Raw genomic sequence first — 22,768 nt, 5'->3', positions numbered from 1 at the left:
CGCGCAGGTGGGGCAGGGCAGCGCCGGCTCCCCCTTGGGGCGCCCTGGATTCCCTGGGCGCCCCCTCCGCTCCGCTGGCAACCTCCGCCCTCCGAGGCCAAGTGCGGCGCGCCGAGGGGGGTTGGACTGGGCGGAGCGGGTGGTCCAGGCTGCGAGGGAGGGGCGCTGTCCCGACCCGAGGGCGCAGCCCGCGGGCGCTTCCAGCCGAAGGGATGGAAGGAGACCCGGCACGGCCCGAATCCCGGACCGCAGGGTGGGAGACACCTATAATCGGTGTGGAGGGGTCTGGTAGACGCAGATAAATGTGGGTGCCTAGAGGAGCGCTGGATCATCGGAAGTGGGTAGCAGTTTGCCAACTTGATTTCCCGCGGGGCGGGGCGGAACCCCTGGGTAGGGCGCCTGGAGGGCGCTGCCCCCGCTGGGCTCAGAGCTCTGGGCGGCTGGGGGTGCAAGGCTTGTGGGCGCCTTCCTGCGTCTTGGGCGGCTGAGAAAGGAAGGAGGATAATCGCATCCAGCCGAGTGGGTGAAAGCGCCGTGTGTGTCTCGAAAGTTAAGGAAAATGAAATAAAGGTGATGAGAAAAGACCTACCGAGACTGTTTTTTAAGAGGTCTCAAAATTCCAGATTTGGTTTGGAGGATTTCCATTGGCACAAAAGACCCCCATTCCTACCCCATGGGAAACTGAATGGGGACAGAACCTGCGTTTTCACGCTCTGGAAGGAACCTTAAAAAGACTGTTTACTTGGATATATAGTATTTCCCAAGGATCCCTGGTGGCTGGTGTAGTGGGTTACTCTTTGGAATGCTAACTGCAAGGTCACCAGGTCAAAAATCACTAGCCTCTCTGCAGGAGAGCAATCACATAAAGATTTTTCCTCTCTCTGTCCTATAGGGTCACTAGGAGGCAGACTGACTCAATGGCAGTGAAAGTATTTCCCAGACGCCTGACCGACGGTAATAGAGTTAGGCTAATTTGTTATGTGAACATTTAAGATCGCATAAGTAAGTGGCTTCCACCTACCTCTCCACCTCCCACCCCCCTCAACTCTGGAATATCTTTGCAACTATTGCGATCTGATTAAGTTTTAGCACGTTATGCCCCAAACCAGGAAAATTCAACATTCAAGAAGGGTTTCCCTATGGTTCCATTTAGCGGTTTGGTTTTTTTTGTATTTTGATTTGGTGATATCAACAATCTAGTGATACTTCGGATAGATTGGCTGCAATTTCGTATTTGTTGGTTGTGGGGAGGGGGTGTTCTTTGACTGAGCTGCCTTTGGTGGCCGTAGTGGACAAGCCAGAGCAAAGCAAATAGAAGGAGAACTAACGTTATACCTCTTTGTTTGCAAATGCTAGGCTTCTTCCTCTCCTCAAGCTCATGAGCAGGTTCAAGTACCACGACTTTGTGTTTACTACACAGAAAAGTGCAGTTCTTGCCTAGCCCACCCCAGCTGAGATCTGTGCAAGATCAAGCCTTGATCTTGATCTTGTAATTACATGAATTGTTTTCTATGCATTGGGTAGATTATTGTAAGAAAGAGGCTAGTCTGTTTTTAGAATAAGTGTTAACCTTGCCTAGTATTAGCTTAGAATATATGTAATTTATTTTTATCTAGGAAATTTAGTATAATTTCCCAAATTCCCTTTCATTGATATGAATCATTTGTTCAAGGACCCCAAACTCAAAAAACTCCAAACCCACTGCCATCGGGTCCAAGCTGACTCACAGCGACGCCACAGGACAAGGTCGAGTTGCCCATCTCGGTTTCCCAGCCTCCAGATTCAGAGGTCGTCACTCTTTCCGGTTTTAGGTGTTTTGGAACTGCTGACCTTGCAGCCAGCAGTCCAGTGCATAACCCTCGAGTAAGAGGAACGTCATGACAGAGCTACTGAGTCTGAGTTAGATCCAGGGGTGATTCGCCTCCAACAATACACAAAGATCTCTGTTTATTGGAATGGAGACCTATACGAATAATACATAGCACACCAACTTGCCACGCGAACCAAGTTTCAGAGAAAATTGAATTTGAATTTCAGTGCCTTTGTAATGGCAACTTTCTCATTTTTAAAATGTTTTACTTGACTCGTTTTATAAAGTTGTTAGGCTGATTAGTCTTGTAAAATCTACCCAAAATGCCCTATAAAAATAATACAGCAAACCTGCTTTATGAAATATTTTTAAGTTTTAAAATAATACAATGACTTTGTAGTTGGAAATGAGATAAATGATAGCTGAATTTTCTTCTCTAGTAAATGTGATCCTTTCGCATTTGTCTGTTACCACAATTATTTCCAGGACATGACTGTATTCGAAGAGTCGTGACAGGATGCTCTGTTTTCAGGATTAAGAGGGTGGGCAGGGAGGAAGGAAGCAGTTTTGCTTTCTTGTTGCCATTAATGCAAAGCACTACTAATCCTTAGGTGATGGGTCCAGAACTCTCCATGGAAACTACTTGAGTGAACATGCAAGGGGCCAAGCCCCTGTGCCTGAACTGGAAACTCTTGCTCTGTCATCCCCCCAATCCTAAATTAGAGACAGGCAAGAAGTACTACTTTCTGCTCTTAGAGTGAAGAACGCTTGGTGTGCAGGAAGGGAACTTGGAATTGGCATTTGTAATAGAACCTATTACTTCCACTAGAAAACAAATGCAGAGAAAGATTTCAGAGCCTACGTAGGAATATCAACAGGCCAAGATTACATCAGTGATTGCACCATGAGTATTTAAAATAGAGGACTGTACTGATCTCTCCATTTCCTGGGTGGTACTTCTACTCAGAAGCAAAATGAAAATATACAAGAGTGCAAAAGAGAAACTGTAGCTGCCGTAAAATCACCCAGAATCGGCTCCACATTTGAAATCTCTAACCAGAGTATTCTAGTTAATGGCCTTTCCCGATTCGTTTAACTTCCTCAGCATCAACCCCAGTTTAGCCTCAGGAGATCTGAGCCCATTTCTCTCCATCTCCCACCTCTGAACCTAACTGCCATCCTCCCGTCTTTTCCTAATCCATTGTGGATACATCATTCTGTGGCTGTCAGATGTGACTCCTGGCAACCACGTGTGGGCTGGGTAGAGCTGCTAACTGCTCCGTAGATTTTTCAAGGCTTTGAGCTGTCAGAGGCAGAATGCCAGTCGTACGGTAGGAAATCTCACCCAAACCTACAAACTACCCTCCTCATCGTTCATTCACCAAATAGTTAAGAGTGTGTTTTGTGTCAGGCACTGTTCCATGCCCAGGAGATAAAGGCGAGAATATAGCAGTTACCGCTGATGAAGTTTCTATTCCAAGAGAAGGAAAAACAATGAACTGGCAAGTAAATAATTAATTTTAGAGGAATTCTATGAATAAGATTTTTAAGGGCAGTGAAGCAAAGAAAACAGAAATAACATTAGGAGAGTCAGAGTAGATTTCTATAAGGAAATAACATGTGAGTTGAAACGTGACTGATGAGAAAAAGCCAGTGAAATGTGAAAATCTGAGAAAATAGAGTTTTAAGCAAAGGGATCATCCAGTGTGAATGTCCAAAAAGAAGCTTGGGGATTTCGGGAAACACAAGAATAACACACTATAGAAGAGGCAGTAAGTGAGAGAAATAAATGAGCTCAGACTAGAACAGGTTGAGGTCCTAGAGAGAGAGAATGAGAATGATCAGGTTGTATAATCATAGTATATATGAGGTAGCTAGTTTATTGTGTCAACCTGGCCGATAAACACATGTAGGGTTAATTGAAGGGCAGAGGGATAAATGGTTCAGTGAGCTTCAACTTTCTAGTTCTCTGGTTTGTCGCTTTCTGATGGGTGGACCAGAGTGCAGCTGCCTTAGCCAATTCCCTGCTTTAGCTGGCAAGGCTCACTTCCTGCGAGACATCCCTGAGGAGAAGCCATAAGGACCTATCCTGATGCAGCCCTGGGTGCTGGAGTACCCATGTGGAGACCTCTGCCAGCACTGAGATGCTTACACATTCACTGACTCGGCTTTCCTCCTGCAGTCGGCATCATTGAGCCTGTTTTGTAAGATGGAGGAGGACTTTGTGGATTGGTGTTGGACATATGAGTTAATGGGTTAACATTGGATTTGTGGGCTTGGGCAGCACTGGGTTGAGATGTCTTCTTGATGTGCACTTAACCTTTATATGAAACTTTCTCTTATACATGAGTTTCTGTGGATTTGTTTCTCTAAAATACCCAGACTAACACAATATAGTTTCCATTTTATCTATGTACATTGGGAAGTTGGGAAAGCATTTTCAGCATGGATATGTTTGAACAACAATTCATCTTCTTGTTATGTCAAAATTAGCTGTTGTAAGACAACGAGGGAACAAAGAGGCTGTTAAAAAGCCATTGAAGAGAGCTATCTTAGTTTTGTTTGTTTGTTTGTTTGTTTGTTTAACTACACGATAATCTCACTGCCATGGAGTCCAGGCTGACTGATAGGGGCCCCTGTGGGTTTCTGACTGTAACTGCTTCCAGGAGTAGAAATCCCAGTCTTTCTCCAGGGGAGTTGCTGATGGTTTGAATTGCTGACCATGCAAATCGCAGCCCAAGGCATCAACACTAAGCCACACGATAGTAGTGCAGATGAATTGGCTGAATTCTAGGAAAAGCTGACAAAACTTGGTAAGAGAGAAGATGTGGTTACTGGCAAACCATCTCAGTATTGCAAACTAACAGATAGGGGGTGATTACAATATTAAGAATTTGTTCTACAGACATATTTGTACTTACGGAAAATTATGTAGGTTCATGATTAAGTCACTGCAACTTTGTCTTTAAGCAAGATATTGAAAGCAACACAAATTTCCCTAAATAGAGAGAGAATAACTATGAACTATGTACATTCATTCAATTAAATACTATGCAAGTGTAAAAATGACTGGAAGTCCCTTTCTATGTACAAATATGAAAAAAACCTCAAAGCATTTTAAGCAAGAAGAGAAAGTAATGTCATGTGCATAGTATTTTATCATGAATTAAAGGAAAAGAATCTATGTGTATGAAGGGGATCCAAAATTTCATGGGAAAATGCCATTCTCTTTTAATTTATCTTTTTCCAATAATTTTTGAAGTCCCTTCATATTAACTTGCTGATTAATAAACTACCTTGGGAAGATTTAAAACAAAGCAAGAGCTAGATAATGTGGTAGTTGACTACAGAAAATAAAAATGATGACTAAGGCAGATGGATGAAACAAGATTAATTCCTTTTATACATCTATATTGACTTTATACACATGCATGGCTTAGTCAAAGTTTCATACAAAATAGTTCATACATGAATCTTAAGACACTATATGTAATTTCACATAGCAAAAGGAAGGGAAGAAGAATGATGAGTGAAAAAAATGGTATCTTTGTATCAAATTGCTCTTTGAAGATTCTATCTAAAAAGGGTTGAAGATAGTTGGCATGGTCCATGGGGATATGTTTTTAAGCAACAACTATTAAAAAACTCTCACTGGCATGAGTCTGCCACTGCAGACTCACAGTGATCCTATAGGACAGGGACGAACTGCCCCTGTGAGTTTCTGTCACTGTTACTCTTTACGAAGTAGAAAGTCTCATCTTTCTCCTAGCTAAACTAGACGGGTGAGGATGAAAGGTTGAAAGAGAGAGAGGGAGGCAGAGAGAAAGAATCTAACCACTAGCCCTTTGGCCTTTATCTATTTGTGGTACGTTTCCCTACTGGAGAGTTGATTACAACTCAGAGCAATCCTATAGGAAAGGGTAGAACTTGTGGGTCCACAGGAGTAGAAAGCTTTCTTCTCTCATGGAAAGGGTGGTGGTTTTGAACTGCTGACCTTGTGGTTAGCAGTCCAATGTGTTATATAACCCATTGTACCATCAAAGCTCCTTCATGTACTTCCTCTAAACTCCTTAATTTGTGGTAGGAAGTGGCATTCCAAATACCAGGAGTGATTCTAGAGAAATAAAATCATAAATATGGGCTTCTTAAATTGGCTCTCCAGCCTGACTACTCTTAACACTAGTAATGCTACTTCAACACCCTACTCCTTGTACCAAAATGTGTTAGACAGGGTTCTCTAGAGAGATAAAACCGGATTGCTGATATATATATATATATATACATATATATTTATAAAGATAGATAACACAAGAAATTAACAATAAAATTATAAATACACATATATATTTATAAAGAGATAGATAGATACACACATATATATTTATAAATATAGATAGATAACACAAGAAATTAACAATAAAATTATAAAACAATACAAATGACTCAGTGCACCTCACTCCCATGAGAGAGTTGTGAGACACTGGCAGTCCTTCAAGTCTTGAGGGCTGCCAGGTAATCCTCTGTAGAGAGAGCTAGGCTATCCCAGCACAGGCAGAAAATAGCAAGGCAGGTCACCAACCGTCAACCAGGTCACCAACAGTCAGTCCCCCACTCCAGAGATGTACATTCCAATTCTCTGGCGAGGCAAGTCTTAAAGGGACCACAAATTACAGTGACACAGTTCACAGGTTAGGTGTAGTGTAGCCTATCATTTGGGGCACAGAGCAAGTAAGGCAGACACACACTGGTCCAATGATCAACAAGCGAGAAACAAGAAAGGCAAGGCTCATCAAACCTTTTATCTCTCCGCCCTTTAATTAATCCCACATGTCTTTATCCACCAGGCTGGCACAGTAAACTAACTATCTCAACTGGTAAAAGAATAACTTAGCAACAATAGGATGCGAAGCAGGGACAGTGTCTTTTTTTCCATACAATGCCCTCCAGAGTGGGTCAGTCCATTGGTTTGCCTCCCACATTTCTGATGTGAAGTGCTACCTGGGGAATTTGTGCAAACTGTTTCAATTGATGCTCCTGTAAAGACAAAGTTTATAAACTCACTTGGACGCCCAGCTCCTCGTCAACTATTTTCTTACCTTTGGTCAGCACCTTCTCCAGTCTCTAACAGCAGCTGTTGGATACCCAGCTTGCCAACTTGCTCAAGTCTTGAGGGCCGCCAGGTAGTCTCTGTAGAGAGAGCTTTGCTATCCCAGCACAGGCAGCAAACAGCAAGGCAGGTCACCAACTGTCAGCCAGGTCACCAACAATCAGTCCCCAGCTCAAGAGTGTACAAGAGATGTACATTCCAATTGTGTGGTGAGGCAGGTTGTAAAGGGACCTCAAATTACAGACACAGTTAACAGGTTAGGTGTCCCACAGGAAGTGTAGCTTGTAAATTGAGGGACAGACAGATCAAGCAAGGCAGCCGCACACTGGTCCAATGATCAAAGAGCGAGAGACAAGAAAGGCGAGGCTCCCAGAGCCATGTATCTCTCCGCCCTTCAATTAATTCCACATGTGTTTATCGGACAGGTTGGCACAATAAACTACCTATGTCAATATCTATCTTTTATCACCTGCAACTTTAACTTCTTTATTTTATGACTCCATCATTTTAGTTCATTATCAATATCACATCTCTCCTATCCTTTAGCCACTACGTGTCTGTCAGTTTGTCATACTGTGGCGGCTTTCATGCTATTAGAAGGTGAACAGGTTTCAGCAGAGCTTCTGAAGTGAGAACAGACTACTAAGAAGGAATAATAGGATGTCCACTTCTGAGGAATTAGCCACGGAAAACAAACTTTCATGACAAGCTATGGATAACATTGAGAAGAATGGAATTTCAGGACACTTCACTGTGCTCATGCAGAACTTATACATGGACCGATGGGCAATCGCTCACACAGAACAAAGGAATCCTGCATGACTTACTATCAGGAAAGGTGCATGTGAGGGTTTTATTCTTCCTCCATATGTATTCATTTTTATTTGGCATTCAATTTGTATTCTGAGCAAGCACTCCAAGCATCTGGGCTATATGAGGAAGAATACAGCATCGTGGTTGCAGGGAGAGCTATGAACCTGTGAAATACAGATGAGAAAACTTTGCTTGATGGAAGTAAGGAGGACTTGAAAGGAAGAAGAAGACTGCAGCCTTCAATATGCATCGCCACGCAGTGTAAAGAAAACAAAAATCCTCACACCTGGACCAATGGACAACATGATTATAAATGGAGAGAAAATAAAGTTGTCACAGATTTCATCTTGCTTGGATCCACAATCAAGGCTCATGGAAGCAGCAGTCGAGAAATCAAATGAATCTTTGTGTTTGGTAAATCTGCTGCACAGACCTCTTTAGAGTTTTGAAAAGCCGAGGACTCTTTGAGGACCCCAGTGCACCTGACCTGAGCCGTGTTGCTTTCAAGCGCACACGCCGGTGACTCCCACACCAGCAGAAGGACGGGTGTGTTTGAATTGCGGTGCTGGCATGCTGATTCAGCACTGGTGAAGAATGTGGGGAAGAACATTGGCTGCCAACAGAACAAACAAATTCACTTTGGAAGGAGCATGGCCCGAAATTTCCTCTTTAGAGTCAAGGATGGTGAGCCTTCGTCTTAAGAGACTTTGGCCATGTTATCGAAAGAGACATCATGCTCGGTAAAATAGAGGGACAACAAAAAAGTTGAAAGCCCAATGAGGTAGACTGATGCACTGAGCGCAATGGTGAGCTCAAAATAACAATTGTGAGGCTGGCACAAGACCAGGCCTGGTTTGATTCTTTTGTACAGAAGGTTGCTATGAATCCAAACCGACTGGATGGCTCCTAACAACCAAAACCCATCCTTAAAGCACTCCAGCAAGCCCCTGAATCCTGACCCTGTTTTAGCGAATGCCCTCTCCTCCCCTCTCTCAGCTGGCTTCCCGGATAAAACCTGGTTAATATTCCATGTCACAATCTCCTTTCTCCCACTATTCTCCCATGGCAATCTGGCTTCCACGCCCACTATCTTTCACGATATTTCTGACAGTGGTCGCCATATTGTTGTTGCAGGCCGTTTACTGGTACCGTAGCCCACTGACCTATGGTGGAGCATCTGACAGACTTTTCAGGCTGAGCCGTTCAACTCCATGGCAACCCCTTGCTCTACCAGGTTTCCTGGCTGAGTAGTGTTCACGGAAACAGACCAGCCTTTGCAGCTCTTGACAAAGTAACCATTGACCTTCTCTTCCCTTGGTGTTCCATGCATGTTTCCCTTTGGAGCCTGAGACAATATCTCTTCCTGCGCTTTTGGTATCTTCATTCATGACTTTTTGCCTTTCTGATGACTTCTCCATTCACTGCTATTGCTATTATTCTCTTTGGGCCAAAGATCAGTTTGACAACCATAAACCCAAAACAAAACACAGCTATGTCTTTCTCCCCAGAGAAAACCAAACCAAACCAAAAACCAACACATAAACACAAATCTTTGCAGCTGTTTTAAGGCAAATAAAAAACGAACTAAAACCTATCCATGGAAGTTAGGAATCCTTCTTAGAAATTCTCATAGAGGACTTTTATCAGTTTCTGTAGCTCCAGTCACTCCAAATGCAATAAAGAATGACAGATTCAGTTACTCTAAATCACAGTTTCAACACTTCCTATCACTGGTGTATATACCATATATACTCAAGTATAAGCCGAGTTCTTCAGCACATTTTTAAAATGCAGTTTTTGTGGTAAGATTAGGTGCCTCAGCAGATTTCAGGTCGGCTTATTCTTGCGTATATACGGTATAGTACCATCATTATTTCTTTCCATACCTGCACACCATATTATCCTTTCTTTCCATAAATAATGTTATAATGAATCACTAGAAGGTTTTTAAATAAATAAACAAATAAAATCGCTAACTGATGAGGAGTATCACTTGCTACAAACCAAAGATAATTATGGAGAACATTGCACAAATACAGCGATGCCATTCCATTTTAATCTGATGTTTATTGCCAGCTGACAACCTTGAGACTGGGGCTGACCTTCCTTTTACTTAAAAAGAAATTGGCAGAATCTAAAAGAAAATTTTCACCAAACTAAAACTCTCTCAATGGGCTAATCCAAAGGGAAAGCAAACTGAAAGAGGAATCCATTTCTCACCGTGTGATGAAGTGTTAGAGAATGCCATTACTTCGTACAAGTAAAGGCGTGTTAGGAGGCACCAGTGAGATGTGTCTTGCATTTTGCAAACCCCCTCTTTCTTTCTTTTTTTTTTCTCACCTACGCAGACCTCTCCATTAAGCTCTAGACCATGAAGATTTCCACCAGAACAAGTAAGGATATTCACGCCCAGCCAATAAGTTGATAGTTAAGCTCATCTGTTTTTCCTTCCCTAAATGTTGAAGCCTGTTCTGTTAAAAATCCTATCAGATAGATCCCCTCAGATTCTTATTTATTTTGGTTAATTTTCCCCCATGCCGAGCCACATGCAGACAGACCCTTTGAGATAGATATTAAGATACTTGATTTAATTCAATATATCCAGGCTGGACTCTTTAGTGACCTTCCAATCTCTTCTCCCCAAATCTAGCTTTGCTCACATAAGTCATTCCCCCCTCATACCGTCAACATAGTAATTATAAGGATTAGTTCTGTCCCATGCTTAAACTTCAGTGACGTCCTATTCCCTGTGGGAATTGACCAAACCAAGGAGCTAGCCCCCTTCCCAGGCCCTTCTTTATCGAGACTTGGGCTACACCTTCATTTCCTGCCACTACACTTTGTCTACCTGCCAACTGTGCAAGGAAACTATACACACTTCTCTGAGCACATGCGTTTTCCTCTCTTTCAGTCCCTCAACTTTGAAAATCCTTTCTTCCTGGGCAGCAAGCCTTGCACATTTTGAGTCACCTGACAAAGTTCAGACAGATTTGTTTTGCTTTCTTTCTTTTTTTTTTTCTAATGAAATCACCCATCCTGCTCGACTAGTGTTGAATATATTTCAACCTTCGGAATCTCACTAACTCCATGGTTTTCATTTCATTTATTTACGTATCTATTGACTGCAATTAAACTGTGCATCCTTGGGGGCAGAACTTGAGTGTTATTTACCTCTGTATACACAGAAAGAACCATTGTGCTCGTCACAAAGGGCCCCAAAGGGGAAAGTCCCCCACTCTCCCATCACCCAGGGTAAGAGCGCCAGTAAACACTTCCCAAAGAGCCTTGGGTTAAAGTGATTCTCTGCAATCCATCTAAATATTCCCTTGCCCTTTTCAGGGATGGCTCCCTCTATGACATTTCAAACTTTCAAAATGTTTCATGAAAGTAAAAGTCAAACATCCCCAAGGAATGCTACCTCACACCATCTGCACCCGGACTGTTCAAGACAGACAACCAGCTCTCATATGTTTTTAAAAAGATGCCTCCAGGGAAGACTTAGATAGCCCAACTGATACCTACTTTCATGTTCAAATGCCTACCTTATTGTTCTTTCTCAAATATGCTATATTGGCAGTGATATAGTTGTTTGTATTCTTTATTGAAATGAACAGCACGTAGCTACTATTTTTATGTATCAATCTTTCACCTATTTACAAACATTACCAACTAACATTAAACAGAATCCACCATATCAGAAGTTATTCCTGCTCATTCAGTTTTTGAAACTGTTCTGGGCTTAACTTTCAGCCCTGTAGCATAAAAAGGTCTCTGCCTTCAATTCCCTTTGTGTTTTCCTATCTTTCTCAATTAATCCCTCATCTTGTAAATTAGTAGGTATGAATGTATTAACAGGATACACATTAAATAGTAAAATGATATGCAAATAAAACTTGCCACGAATTTTTTGTCTAGGATAATGTTTACATCCTATACTTTGTCTTAAAAACTTAAGGCAATTGTGATATTTGGAAAATATATTAAATCAGATTATGTGTTCTAATTACCATGACAATAAAGATTTCTGATGACTGCACTGATAGGTAAGGCAGTTCCAGACAAAGACGAATTTGCCTCATGCTCATAAGGATGAACTACTCTGCTGCATGTTGCATGTTTTCATGCCTTTATATTAGATAATACTTTACATAGTAAGTGCTGTACCTGGAAGTTGGTCATTTCGATATTCTGTCAGCAGTACAGCCCCTGCACTGCGACACTCATAAGGCCAGGCATCTTTTTGGCTGTTCTTAGGAATCCTAGCAGCTGTGCTTGACAAGCCAAGGACCCTTCAATCTTTATAATTCTGACTGAAATAAAAGCAGCGGAGCTCTCTATTCTTAACATCTCATAACTGAACTGTAGATTGTATGATTAGAAGCCTTTATGCTTTGAAAAGGACAGATTTCAAATGCTGAAAACCCATTTTTCTTAAGTTTATCTGTGGATATTTTTTCTTTTCCCTTTTCTGCTTAATCAGCCACCATTAGGACTAAAATATATCAGAAGAAATAATATTTTCCCCTCGCTAATCATAAGCCTGGAAAGGGCCTTCAAAGGAATATGTTAAAGTCTTTACAAAACCTAATTAATGTCCTTATTTAATTTGACTCCATGCAATTTTCCTTCCAAGCTTATTTTCACATTTCCTTTTAAGAATGTTTAAGGTAGGGTCAAGGAATGAAGGAAAAAATGTATAACATTCTACTCGAAAAGTCATTCCATATAGAGATGAGGATATTAATTGGTATAAGGAGTTTTGGGTGGTGCCAATGGTGAAACACTCACTTGCTAACTGAAAGGCATATTAATTGCACCTCAGAAGAAAGGCCTGGTGACCTGCTGATGGCACAGGTTACAGTCCCCGGTCACAGCCATGGGAACACTATGATGACACAGGTCACAGTCCCTGGTCACAGCCATGGGAACACTGATGACAGAGGTCACAGTCCCTGGTCACAGCCATGGGAACACTATGGAGCTGTTCAGCTCTGCCCACATGAAGTTTTTCCCTGAGTGGGAAGTGATTTTGAAAAAGTTATTTTAGCATCAAAAGTTTTGAGTTTATGTGTTCCCATATTTTCTGTTGATGCTTAGTTTTATTATATTGCGGCTAGAAAATGTGACCAACATGATTTTTACTTGCGTTTGTTAGGTTAAATTTTTCTCTGTGGTTTTTCATATTGATTAATTTATATTACATTCCATTGTATATGTGAAAAACAGTCAATGATGTAGTAAAACACTAAAGTTTGTCAACACGTCTGTATTTCTATTTTTTATGATTGCTCTACTACTTATTTATAGAGATACAGTAAAGTCATCCATTTACATCTATATTTGCTTATTTCCCATTGCATAACCATCCTGTGATTCATCCTGCATTCTGGAGCTCAAAGGTGCACGGCTGTCAGAGCATCATTTGTGATTTTGTTTTATCCTTTTATATTGACCGAATCTTACCTGATATTAGCCTGATTGTCCTTCCTTTCTTTAGATTCACTTAAAGTTTTATTGGCTGTGTCATTTCTATTTAGAGTTCTTTTATGAGCAAGGTTGTATTGGGGTTTATTTTTTACCCAATCTGAGACCTAGTCTGGATATTATACCCTCTTAATAGAAGAGCTCATCTTATTATTACTTTGTAATTAAACCCCACTGCCATTTCAAAGTACCCTGAAAGTACCATGGACTGCTAAAAGGACAAACGAATCTGTCTTGGAAGAAGTATGGCCAGAAGAGCCTTAGAGGCAATAATGTCAAGACTTCATCTCGCATACTTTGGACATGATGCTAAGAAAGACCAGTCCCTGGAGCAGGACATTATGCTTGGTAAAGTAGAGGAGCAGTGGAAAAGCAGAAATCCCCAAGCAGAGGGATTGACGTCAACAGTGGCTGCAACAACGGGCTCAAGCGTAGCAAGAATGGTGAGGATGGCTCAGGACTGTGCAGTGTCTCTCTCTGTTGTGCACAGGGTACTTCCTTCATCAAAAGCCATCGTGTAATCCACTTTGTGCCACTGTCATACCCACAGTAAACTTCATCAGGACCCAGTCCAGGCCCGATCACAAAAACCGAGATGCCCACATGCCTCCCAGACACCTTATAGACATAAACATGAGACAGTATTTCCTGTTGCCCCTGCCCCACTCCCACTCCTATATTTTTCTTTTATGTTGTTATTTTTGCTGTTATTTCTTGCTTCATACATGCAGTGTGCTGGCATGTGGATTTTGACTGTGAGGTTATGGAACAGAGTAGAACTGCTCAGTAGGCTTTTCAAGGCTGTAAATCTCTAGGGGAGCAGATACCCGCATTCTTCTCCTGTGCAGCAGGTGGCGGGTTTAAACTACTGGCCACGAGGTTAGCATCTCAAAGCTTATTGCACAGCACCACCAGGCTCTCATGATTCATACTATATCTAAGATGAATTATGGTAATCTTGGCCAGTGAGATGTCAGGTGTCACCATGACTCAGCTGTTTCTTGATAAATAATTTCAATATAAACTCCACACAGTGTCTGAAGAACAATGCTCAGGCATGCAAAGTTGTGGCTTTGGACCCAGCGCCTCATGTGAAAAAGGATGAGTAATAATTTTGTACCCTTCACAAATGTAGAACAATAAGTGAATGCATTATTTGAAATCAGGAGTGCATACTTGACCGGTTGCCACAGAGTTGATTGTGATTTGAAGAAACCAGATATCTCAGAGCAGAACAGTGCTCCACAGGCTAATTTTTCAGATGTAGATGACCACGCCTTTCTTCTCAGGTGACTCTGGGTGGATTTGAACCTACTTTTTTGTATCAGCCAAGCTCATTAACTATTTTCAAAATGTATATTACCTATTGATACACTTAAACAAAACCATGTAACATGGATGAGAACAAGAGAAAGTTATACCATTCTAAGGTTGTAAGAGTGGACATAAGATTAGATCAGAGAGATATTGCACGCAATGCATACGTGTGCTAGCCTATGCCTCCTAAAATGTATCACTTCGTCCATATTCTGGCTAATTGGCTGCTTGCAAATCTACCCCTTCCGTTGAGTTATCTTCAGGGCACTCAATAGAGGTCCATTGAGGGGTAGGGGTAGGGGAGGCATTTCTACTGATAAGCACTGCAGCTATTTGCAATAGCTTAGGGCATTTTGAAATTGCACTTTTGGAAAGGGACAAGGAAGGGCCAAAAGTAAATAAGAGGAGGAAAAGGCAAGAAATGTGTGAGTTTTATTTTTAATAGTGGGATGTCTTTAAAGTAGAAAGGACAAGATGAAGACATTTCAAATGTCAGTAGATGAAACGCAGCTTTAAAAGGTATATAAGAGCAAAATAGAAGGCGATCTGTGCTAAAGCTATAAATCTGTGCCCATTGTTACTCTGGAGATCACTGTAGGGGCTGCTGGTGTGCTGGCAAATATTTAATAACTTGATGGGGAAAGAAGATAAAGCTCAGATTCCTAGAGCATCCATTCTGTGAGCTATCCAAATTTCCCTGGAATAAATTCTCCTAAAATGACCAATTTCAAGTCATTGCATTAATTCACTGAGATTACATGAAACTGTAAGGCTAATTGATAACAGAGAATGTTAAGGGCATCTCGTGTTTGATGTTATGTACTTTAACACAGAGTCATAAATGTGACAGTGTGGTATAACTCAAAGTGATTGAGATGGTGGAATCGTTTAAATGCCAACACTGTACTTATTGAGGTGTAACCAATTAGAATGGCCCTCCTTGCCATATTCCTTATGTGATGTATTGTAATTCTGGATTCGATGCCTGTGGCTATAATCCCATTTCAGAGGGAGTTTTCTGCTATCCTAATGGGCAGGATTAAGGTGGGGCTCACTCAGAAGGTGTGAATCACATCTTTTGTTTCCTTGAGTGTGGTCAATCTACAGGCTTTTCATTACTTGAGAGTGTGACTTGAGAATCCATCCTTTGTTTCCTTTGGGGTATAATTGACTACCACTGAGTCCATTCCAATTCATATGTGATGCTATTTAAACAAAATATAATTAGGCTGTTTTGTTGTTTTAATGTGAGCAGCACCAATGATGGGTCATTCAGTGCCAGTGTGCTGACTGAATGGTCTACTCTTCAAGTTGCCACCAGATGCTCTGTGGGAAAAAGAAGTGTGAGTCTGCTTCCATAATGATTTGAAACCTTGAAAATCTGCTGGGAAAGTGTTAGGCACATAGGCAGGGATAGATAGGATGTCCATTGACGGATGCCCAAGAGAGCCAAACACAAGAACAAAGGGTGGCGCACTGCACATGCTCAAAGGCCTAGGTTTTCCCGTGATGGGCATGGGTGAGTGTTAAACCTGGATCGGCCTACCTGGGCCAGGTGATTGCAATTCAGCCAATGGGGTCGATCTTGGGTCGTTCACCACACCTCCCCCTGGAATCCTTGAAAAGGCAGGAGCCCAGAGGGAGAGAGGGCTTTTTTGGAGGAGGACTTGAGAGAGAGCTTTGCGTGACGCCGAGCAGTCTCTGCCAGGCTGCATGGTCGAGAGGAATCCTATGGGTGCTGTGTAAAACCTGAAACTTCTTCTAACTCTCATTAAACTCCCTTGGATCACTAGCCAGGCTTCGGCGTGAATTCTTTCTTGTGCGGAGCCAAGGACCGAGGTGTAACTCTAGCTTGGAGAGAGATCTTACAAAAGTCCCACTCTGCCATATAGGTTTAGCCATAAGTCAGAATTGAGCTGATTTTTCAAATCTTTAATTTTTAATGTACTTGCTTATATTTATTTTCTGAACGTATGTGTTGCTATAGGGTGTTTGAGTCTCTTTGACCACGATAGTTAAGTTGCAACAGAATACATCACCATTGCAAAGTAATACCTGAAACCGTAACTTAATAACAAGTATGTGTTAGGTTTGCTGAAAAGGTAAACTGAGGCCAGGCCAGAGAGAAGGAAAATGAGAAGCTTATTCTGTGCTTCTGGGTGAGATTCATGGGCTCCAGGAAGGAGTCAGTGAAGTCCTGCTCCCTGGGAGGGAGGGGGGAGCAGACAGAGAGAGAGACAGGACCCCTGAACTTCTGGGCAAGCACCACAGGCCCCGAACATGGGACTTGAGAGCAAGTTTTGAAGCTGGTCAGGAGGATCAACAAGAAAGGGAGGGGTAGAAGCTGCAGGTGGGCAAACAAGGAGGAAGGGGGTAGGAGCTGCAGCTGCAGGGGCTTTAAGACGTCTCCATCCATGAAATTCTGAGGTAGGGTGGTGCCTTGATTGTTTTGTCTGATACCGCGGAGATGGCTCATTCTTCTGGGGCACTTTGAAGGTAGCTGCCTTGGTCCAATAAGGGCAGGAGGCTTCTAATGTCCCCCAACTGGTACCCGACCCAACAGTATGTTCAACCAGTCTCTTGTTGCCATGCAATCAGTTCCAACTCAGCAGAGCCCTGATGGTGTAGTGGTTACATGCGGGGTTGCAATCTGCATGGTGGGAAGTTAGAAACCACCAGCAGCTCTGAGCAAGGGAGAAAGACCAGGCTTTGTACTCCTGTAAACAGTTACAGTCTCAGAAACCCACAGGGAATCATTATGAGGCAGCATTGACTCTAGGGTAGTGATTGACCCTGTGGGACAGAGTAGAACTACTCTTGTGCGTCTCCAAGACTGTAACTCTCTATAGGAGTAGAAAGCTTCATCTTTCTCCACAGATTTGGTGGTGACCTTGTAGTTAGCCCAGTGGTGTAACCACTACACCACCAGGCCTCTTTCCTTGGGGATAAAGTTGTCTAAAAGACAAAACCACGTTCCCATCAAATCCATTGTTCTGTGTTTAAGAGCCAGCTGAGGAAGAGAGAAATCTCAGGGCAATAGGAAGAACGTGTTACAGATCGCTGTCAGAAATAGTGCCGGCCATGGCTACAAGCACCAGGAACCGTGGTGTGGAGACTATGGGACAGGGCAAGAGGAGCAGTGCTGAGACTGCGGAACTGTGAGGCAGAGAGCCAGGTAGGCTGCCTGGTCCATGGAGGAGAGGCAGGGAACCACAGGGCTGAGAGACTGAGGACTGAGAAAGAGTTGCCTGCTTGCTGAGGAGAGGTGTTACTGTGAACCAATGACTGTATGTTACTGTTTATCCTGATTTATAGTAACCTATGAAATTCCCCATTAAGAGGCCACAATTGTGAGTATTGCTTGTGAGTTTTATGTATGCGCTGCAATAAATTATCAAGTCCAGGATAGAACTAGAGTGCTATGGGAAGGATTGTTCGTGTCCAAATTGGTGGGTAAGGGCGGAACCTGGAAGTGTATCTGACACTTGCCTGGTGGCCATTGGGAAGCCAGATGAAGTTAATTATGGCCTCTATGCTGTTTACTGCAATCACTGTGTGATTTTAGCAGTTACTTGATTTACATTCATTTATTCATCTATAAAATTTCGAATAGTGAGAGCTATTTTACAGACATCTACTTAGGACTGTAAGATGCAGTACATATGAATGTGCCTAGTATATAAATGGATGGTGCTGGACCAGATGATGTTCTGTTCTGTTGTACATATGGCTGTTATGAATCAGAACCAATTCAGCAACATCTAACAACAACGGGCCAACAGTATATAAATAAATGTTAAATAATCATACATTTTCTTATAGCAACTGTACTACTTAGTTCCTACTTCTTGCTCTCACTCATCAAAAAGTAGTAAAATGAAATCATCATTGATGTTTTATAACTAGTAAGGAGCAGGCAGGGGTAGATCAAATGAGAGACCCAGGTTTGGTTCCTAATTAAGTCACCTCTCTTATAGCCACTGTCATTGGGGAGAATGTTAAGTTTCAGTGGATAAGTTTCAGTGGACACTCTAGAACAGGGGTTCTCAACCTTCCTAAGGCCGTGACCCTTTAATAGAGCTCCTCTTATTGTGGTGACCCTCCCTCCAACCATAAAATGATATTCATTGCTACTATATAACTGTAATTTTGCTACTGTTAGGAATCAGGCAACCCCTGTGAAAGGGTCGTTCAAACCCCAAAGGGGTTGTGACCCACAGGTTGAGAACCACTGCTCTAGAATAAGACACACTAGCAAAGAGGCTCAGTGATCTAGTTTCAACTCTCAACCAGGAAAATCCTCTAGCTCACCAGAGCCCAGTGAGTACAGCGCTGACTTGATGGTCGCTAAAGGAGATGCTCTTGACTCCAGCGGCTGACATAACTATCCACCTACAAGTTTGCTCGTGCCTGGGAGAAAGTGTTCGTGAGAAAGGCAGACGACACCCAAAGAGAAATTAAGTACCAGTAATTGTTTCCTTTCTATCGCGGAGATGTCAAAATAAGATGAACATGGAATTTTGAAGAAGCTGTAAGGCGGTGGCACCCAGGTAATCTTTGTGACATGATTTTACCACTTATCACTGTACTCCTTTGACAGAAACGGAGAGAGTCAGCTATTATAGCTGGAATACCAAATTGACTAACCAAGGTTATGTGCCATGAAAAGACAATTATTGAGGGTGGGGTATATAAAATAAGTCACGAAACAGGATTTTATAGAAAAATACATGACAAATCAGTTAGATTTCAAAACTTGACATTTAAAATGGTGTTTCTAGGATTTTGGTGGATGGAGATGGTCAGATTTCAGATGTTTTGAGAGAATTGAAAAGATCGTGTGCTAACATGGAAGTGGAAAAAATTTTAAAGTTTCAAAATTATTAAAGAATCTAATATATTTTAAGTGTAAAGTAAGCTTATTATTTTTTCTATTCAATTGACATATTCCTAAGTGGCAAGTATGTGGATATTTTATGCTCTATGTATGTTTTTATTTTAATTCTCAAACCACTGTTAAGAGGAAAACATTTTCCCATTTTATAGAAAGGAAGTCGATGGCCAGCTGAGAGTCATGTATCAGTTGAGAGCAATTTATTTGTGAACCCAGGATTAGCACGATGGAAGTGTGAGTACATGAATGTATTTGGCATTTGCCAAATTCTTAACTGCCCTAAACCAAAGGTAAAATTCGAAGGTGTTGATTACTTCAGTGTCCAAGAAATCATTCTTCCTAAACCAGATATCTTAGCAGTTTTCCTTATGAAAAGATGACTTCCCTGGCATCTCACTCTCTGTAAGATATTATTGAAGGCACCTTTGCCATTTTGGGCACAAGAAACAAAAGTTATTTAGCTAATTCTTGTTTTAGAAATGTTTATTCAAGTTTTCACTGGAGAGTCAGTTGCTCATATAATGCATTAGTTAGAATTTTTAAGTTTTATTTGCAGAGAACTGAACCATGAAAAATTTTAAAACGTGATGGGAAAATATAGTGAAGGAAGGACAAAGTTACAAAAATGCTTCTTAGAAGAGGACAGACTTTGCTTTATGTCCAAAGGAGCATCATTTTCCTAAAGGCTTCTTACCAAATCTACCACCAAGTTCATAAGTTGGAAAAAAAATCTAGTCCTCATCCTCTTTTCTCCTTCAGCAGCATTTGACTATAAGTTATAGAAACTACTTCTTGAGGCTATTAAATCATTTCTACAGCAGTACTTTCTCTTGATTTTGAAAGATTTCTTTTCTAGATTCAATAATTTGTTGGGTTTTTTAGTCTTATTTTCGGTGATACTTGGGGCTCATAAGGTGTGGCACAGATAAGAGATGATAAAATGATAAAGTCAATAATTTCACAATCTATCCCTTCTTCCCTACCCGACTTCCTCTCTAGATCTATTTCTGTTATAAGCTGTTAGGTTGCTTTTCTAAATTCTCAACTGGAGACCACTTAGTCCTCATCTCATCCTCAGTAAAGTCTTCTCAGACGACCCTCCAAAGTGGCTACTTGATTTCCTAGACTCTACCAGCTTGTATTCACCGCTGGACTTTCCATATTGATGCATGGGCTTTGCCTAAATGTATCTTCCCATCTCTCACTGTGCTTTGAGCTTCTAAAGGACAAAGATTTTGGCTTTTAATTTGTGTGTACAGAGGGGAGAAGATGGGGACCTGGTGCCAGGGCCTTGAGTGGAGGGCAGGTGTTTTAGGAGTGATGGGGGCAGTGGATGTGCAATGTGCTTTGCACAGTTGATGTATGTGTGGATGTGATGAGAGTTGTGTGAGCCCCTGGTGAAACGATTTAAAAAAAGAGAGAAGAATGCAAAAAAAGTTATAGATAAAAATCTGGAGCGCTTCATGAAAATAAAAAAGAAGAAGAAGAAGAAGAAGGAGAAGAAGAAGGTTCAAATGTCAATGGATGGACATTTACTTAACAAATGAAAGTTCACTGAACCACTGATCTCTGAGCCTCTTACTAGTAGCATCAGTTTGGTCAAGTCCCTACATATCCCCATGTCTTTACTGACCAATACAAAGGGGATAATAATTCTTTAAACTCTTAAAATGGTTTGGTATTGAAACTTAAAAAGTGGATTATGAAAACATTTATGAATGTATAGTCTTATGTACATAAATTAGACCAATTTGAATGTTATAAAGCCATAGCTTAATTGGAATTCCAAACACACAGAGATCAGATAATTTAAAGTTCCATTAGATTTCCTATCTTTATACATATTACACTTTTCAGTATTCAGGAAAATCAAGTTTTTTTGTTTGGTTACCCTATAGTTTAAGGCTACTAAGATAGAACTATTTATTCATTTCATATAGCTGTTAAAAAGCATTTTCCTCTGTCATATTGTCCACCATTTGTCTGTTTGTTATACTCTAGTGGCTTGCGTGTTGGAATGCCGGAAGCTAAGGTATTTCAAATGTTAATAATATCACCAAAAGTGAACTGTTTTCATAGTCAATCATGATTTATGATGCCTGGAATAACAAAATCAAGAAGAATAGTATAGCAGTCATAGTAAAAAAGAACATTGCAAAATCAATCATGAAGTATAATGTTGTCTGTTATAGGATTTTATCTCTTTGCCCTCAAGGAAATCCAAAAAATCCCACTATTATTTGAATTTATGCACCAACCACAAAAGCTTTTGAAGAAGCTGAAGAGTTATATCTATGACTTCAGTTGGAAATTGAATAAACATTCAATCAGGGTGCATAGATAATTATTGGAAATTGGAATACAATAGCTGGGGGAAAGAGGAAAGCACAGTAGTTGGAAAATATGGATTTGGTGATAGAATCAAAACTGGTGATCCTGTGATAGAATTTTGCAAAACCAATGACTTGTTCATAGCAGATATCTTTTCAACTGTACAGAAGGCAACTAAACCCATAGACTTCTCTAGATGGAATACACAGAAATCAAATTGATTAGCTCTATAGGAAGAGATATTGGAGAAGCTCAGAATCAGCACCTATAACCAGAACAGGGCTGACTTATTCATATGTAAGTCAGGCTGAAGAAAAATAAAACAAGTCCACCGGAGTCAAAATACAACCTGAGTCTACCACTCCTGAATACCCAGAGCATCCCCAAAACAGTTTTGATGGGCTGAACACTAATACAGAAAATTTTGATGAGCTGTGGGAAAATATCAAGACCATCTTGCATGAAGAAAACAAGGTCATTTAAAAGACAGGAAAGAAAGAAAAGATCTAGGCACTCTGCCCTGATAGGCAGTAGAGAGCAATCTTTGATGGTGAACTTTTTGAGTAGTTACAAACAAGACTGAAAGCAATAAGAAAAACCAACAATAGTGCTTATTAGCTTTCCTCATTCTAAAATCTCTGAATACAGTGGCATGCATTTTTTAATTAGCAAAGCATTACTTATGAGTAATTGAAACTGAGACCATTGGGAGCTGTTTTGCTGAGAGTCTTTGCCTCTTCCTTATAGTTCTGTATGTGGATGAAGCAATGGTGTTGGCATACTGTAAATTCAAAGTTTACAAATGAGCCACAGTGGGAATTGACCTCTGCTGCCAGCTGGCTTTCAGATTGCTTTATTCTATGTTGGGTATAAGAAGTTTCAATTTGAATAATTTAAGACAATAAATGGTGAGATACTGAGGAGTTTTAAATAGGTGTCAAAATTCTCATCACTCATTGGTTTTGCAGATGCCACCTTGGTCCTATTGCTCATGTCACTGATGACTCTATGT

This window comes from Tenrec ecaudatus, chromosome 2 (assembly GCF_050624435.1).
Source record: "Tenrec ecaudatus isolate mTenEca1 chromosome 2, mTenEca1.hap1, whole genome shotgun sequence".
Taxonomy (NCBI): Eukaryota; Metazoa; Chordata; class Mammalia; order Afrosoricida; family Tenrecidae; genus Tenrec; species Tenrec ecaudatus.
Note: the sequence above shows the minus strand (reverse complement) of the source record.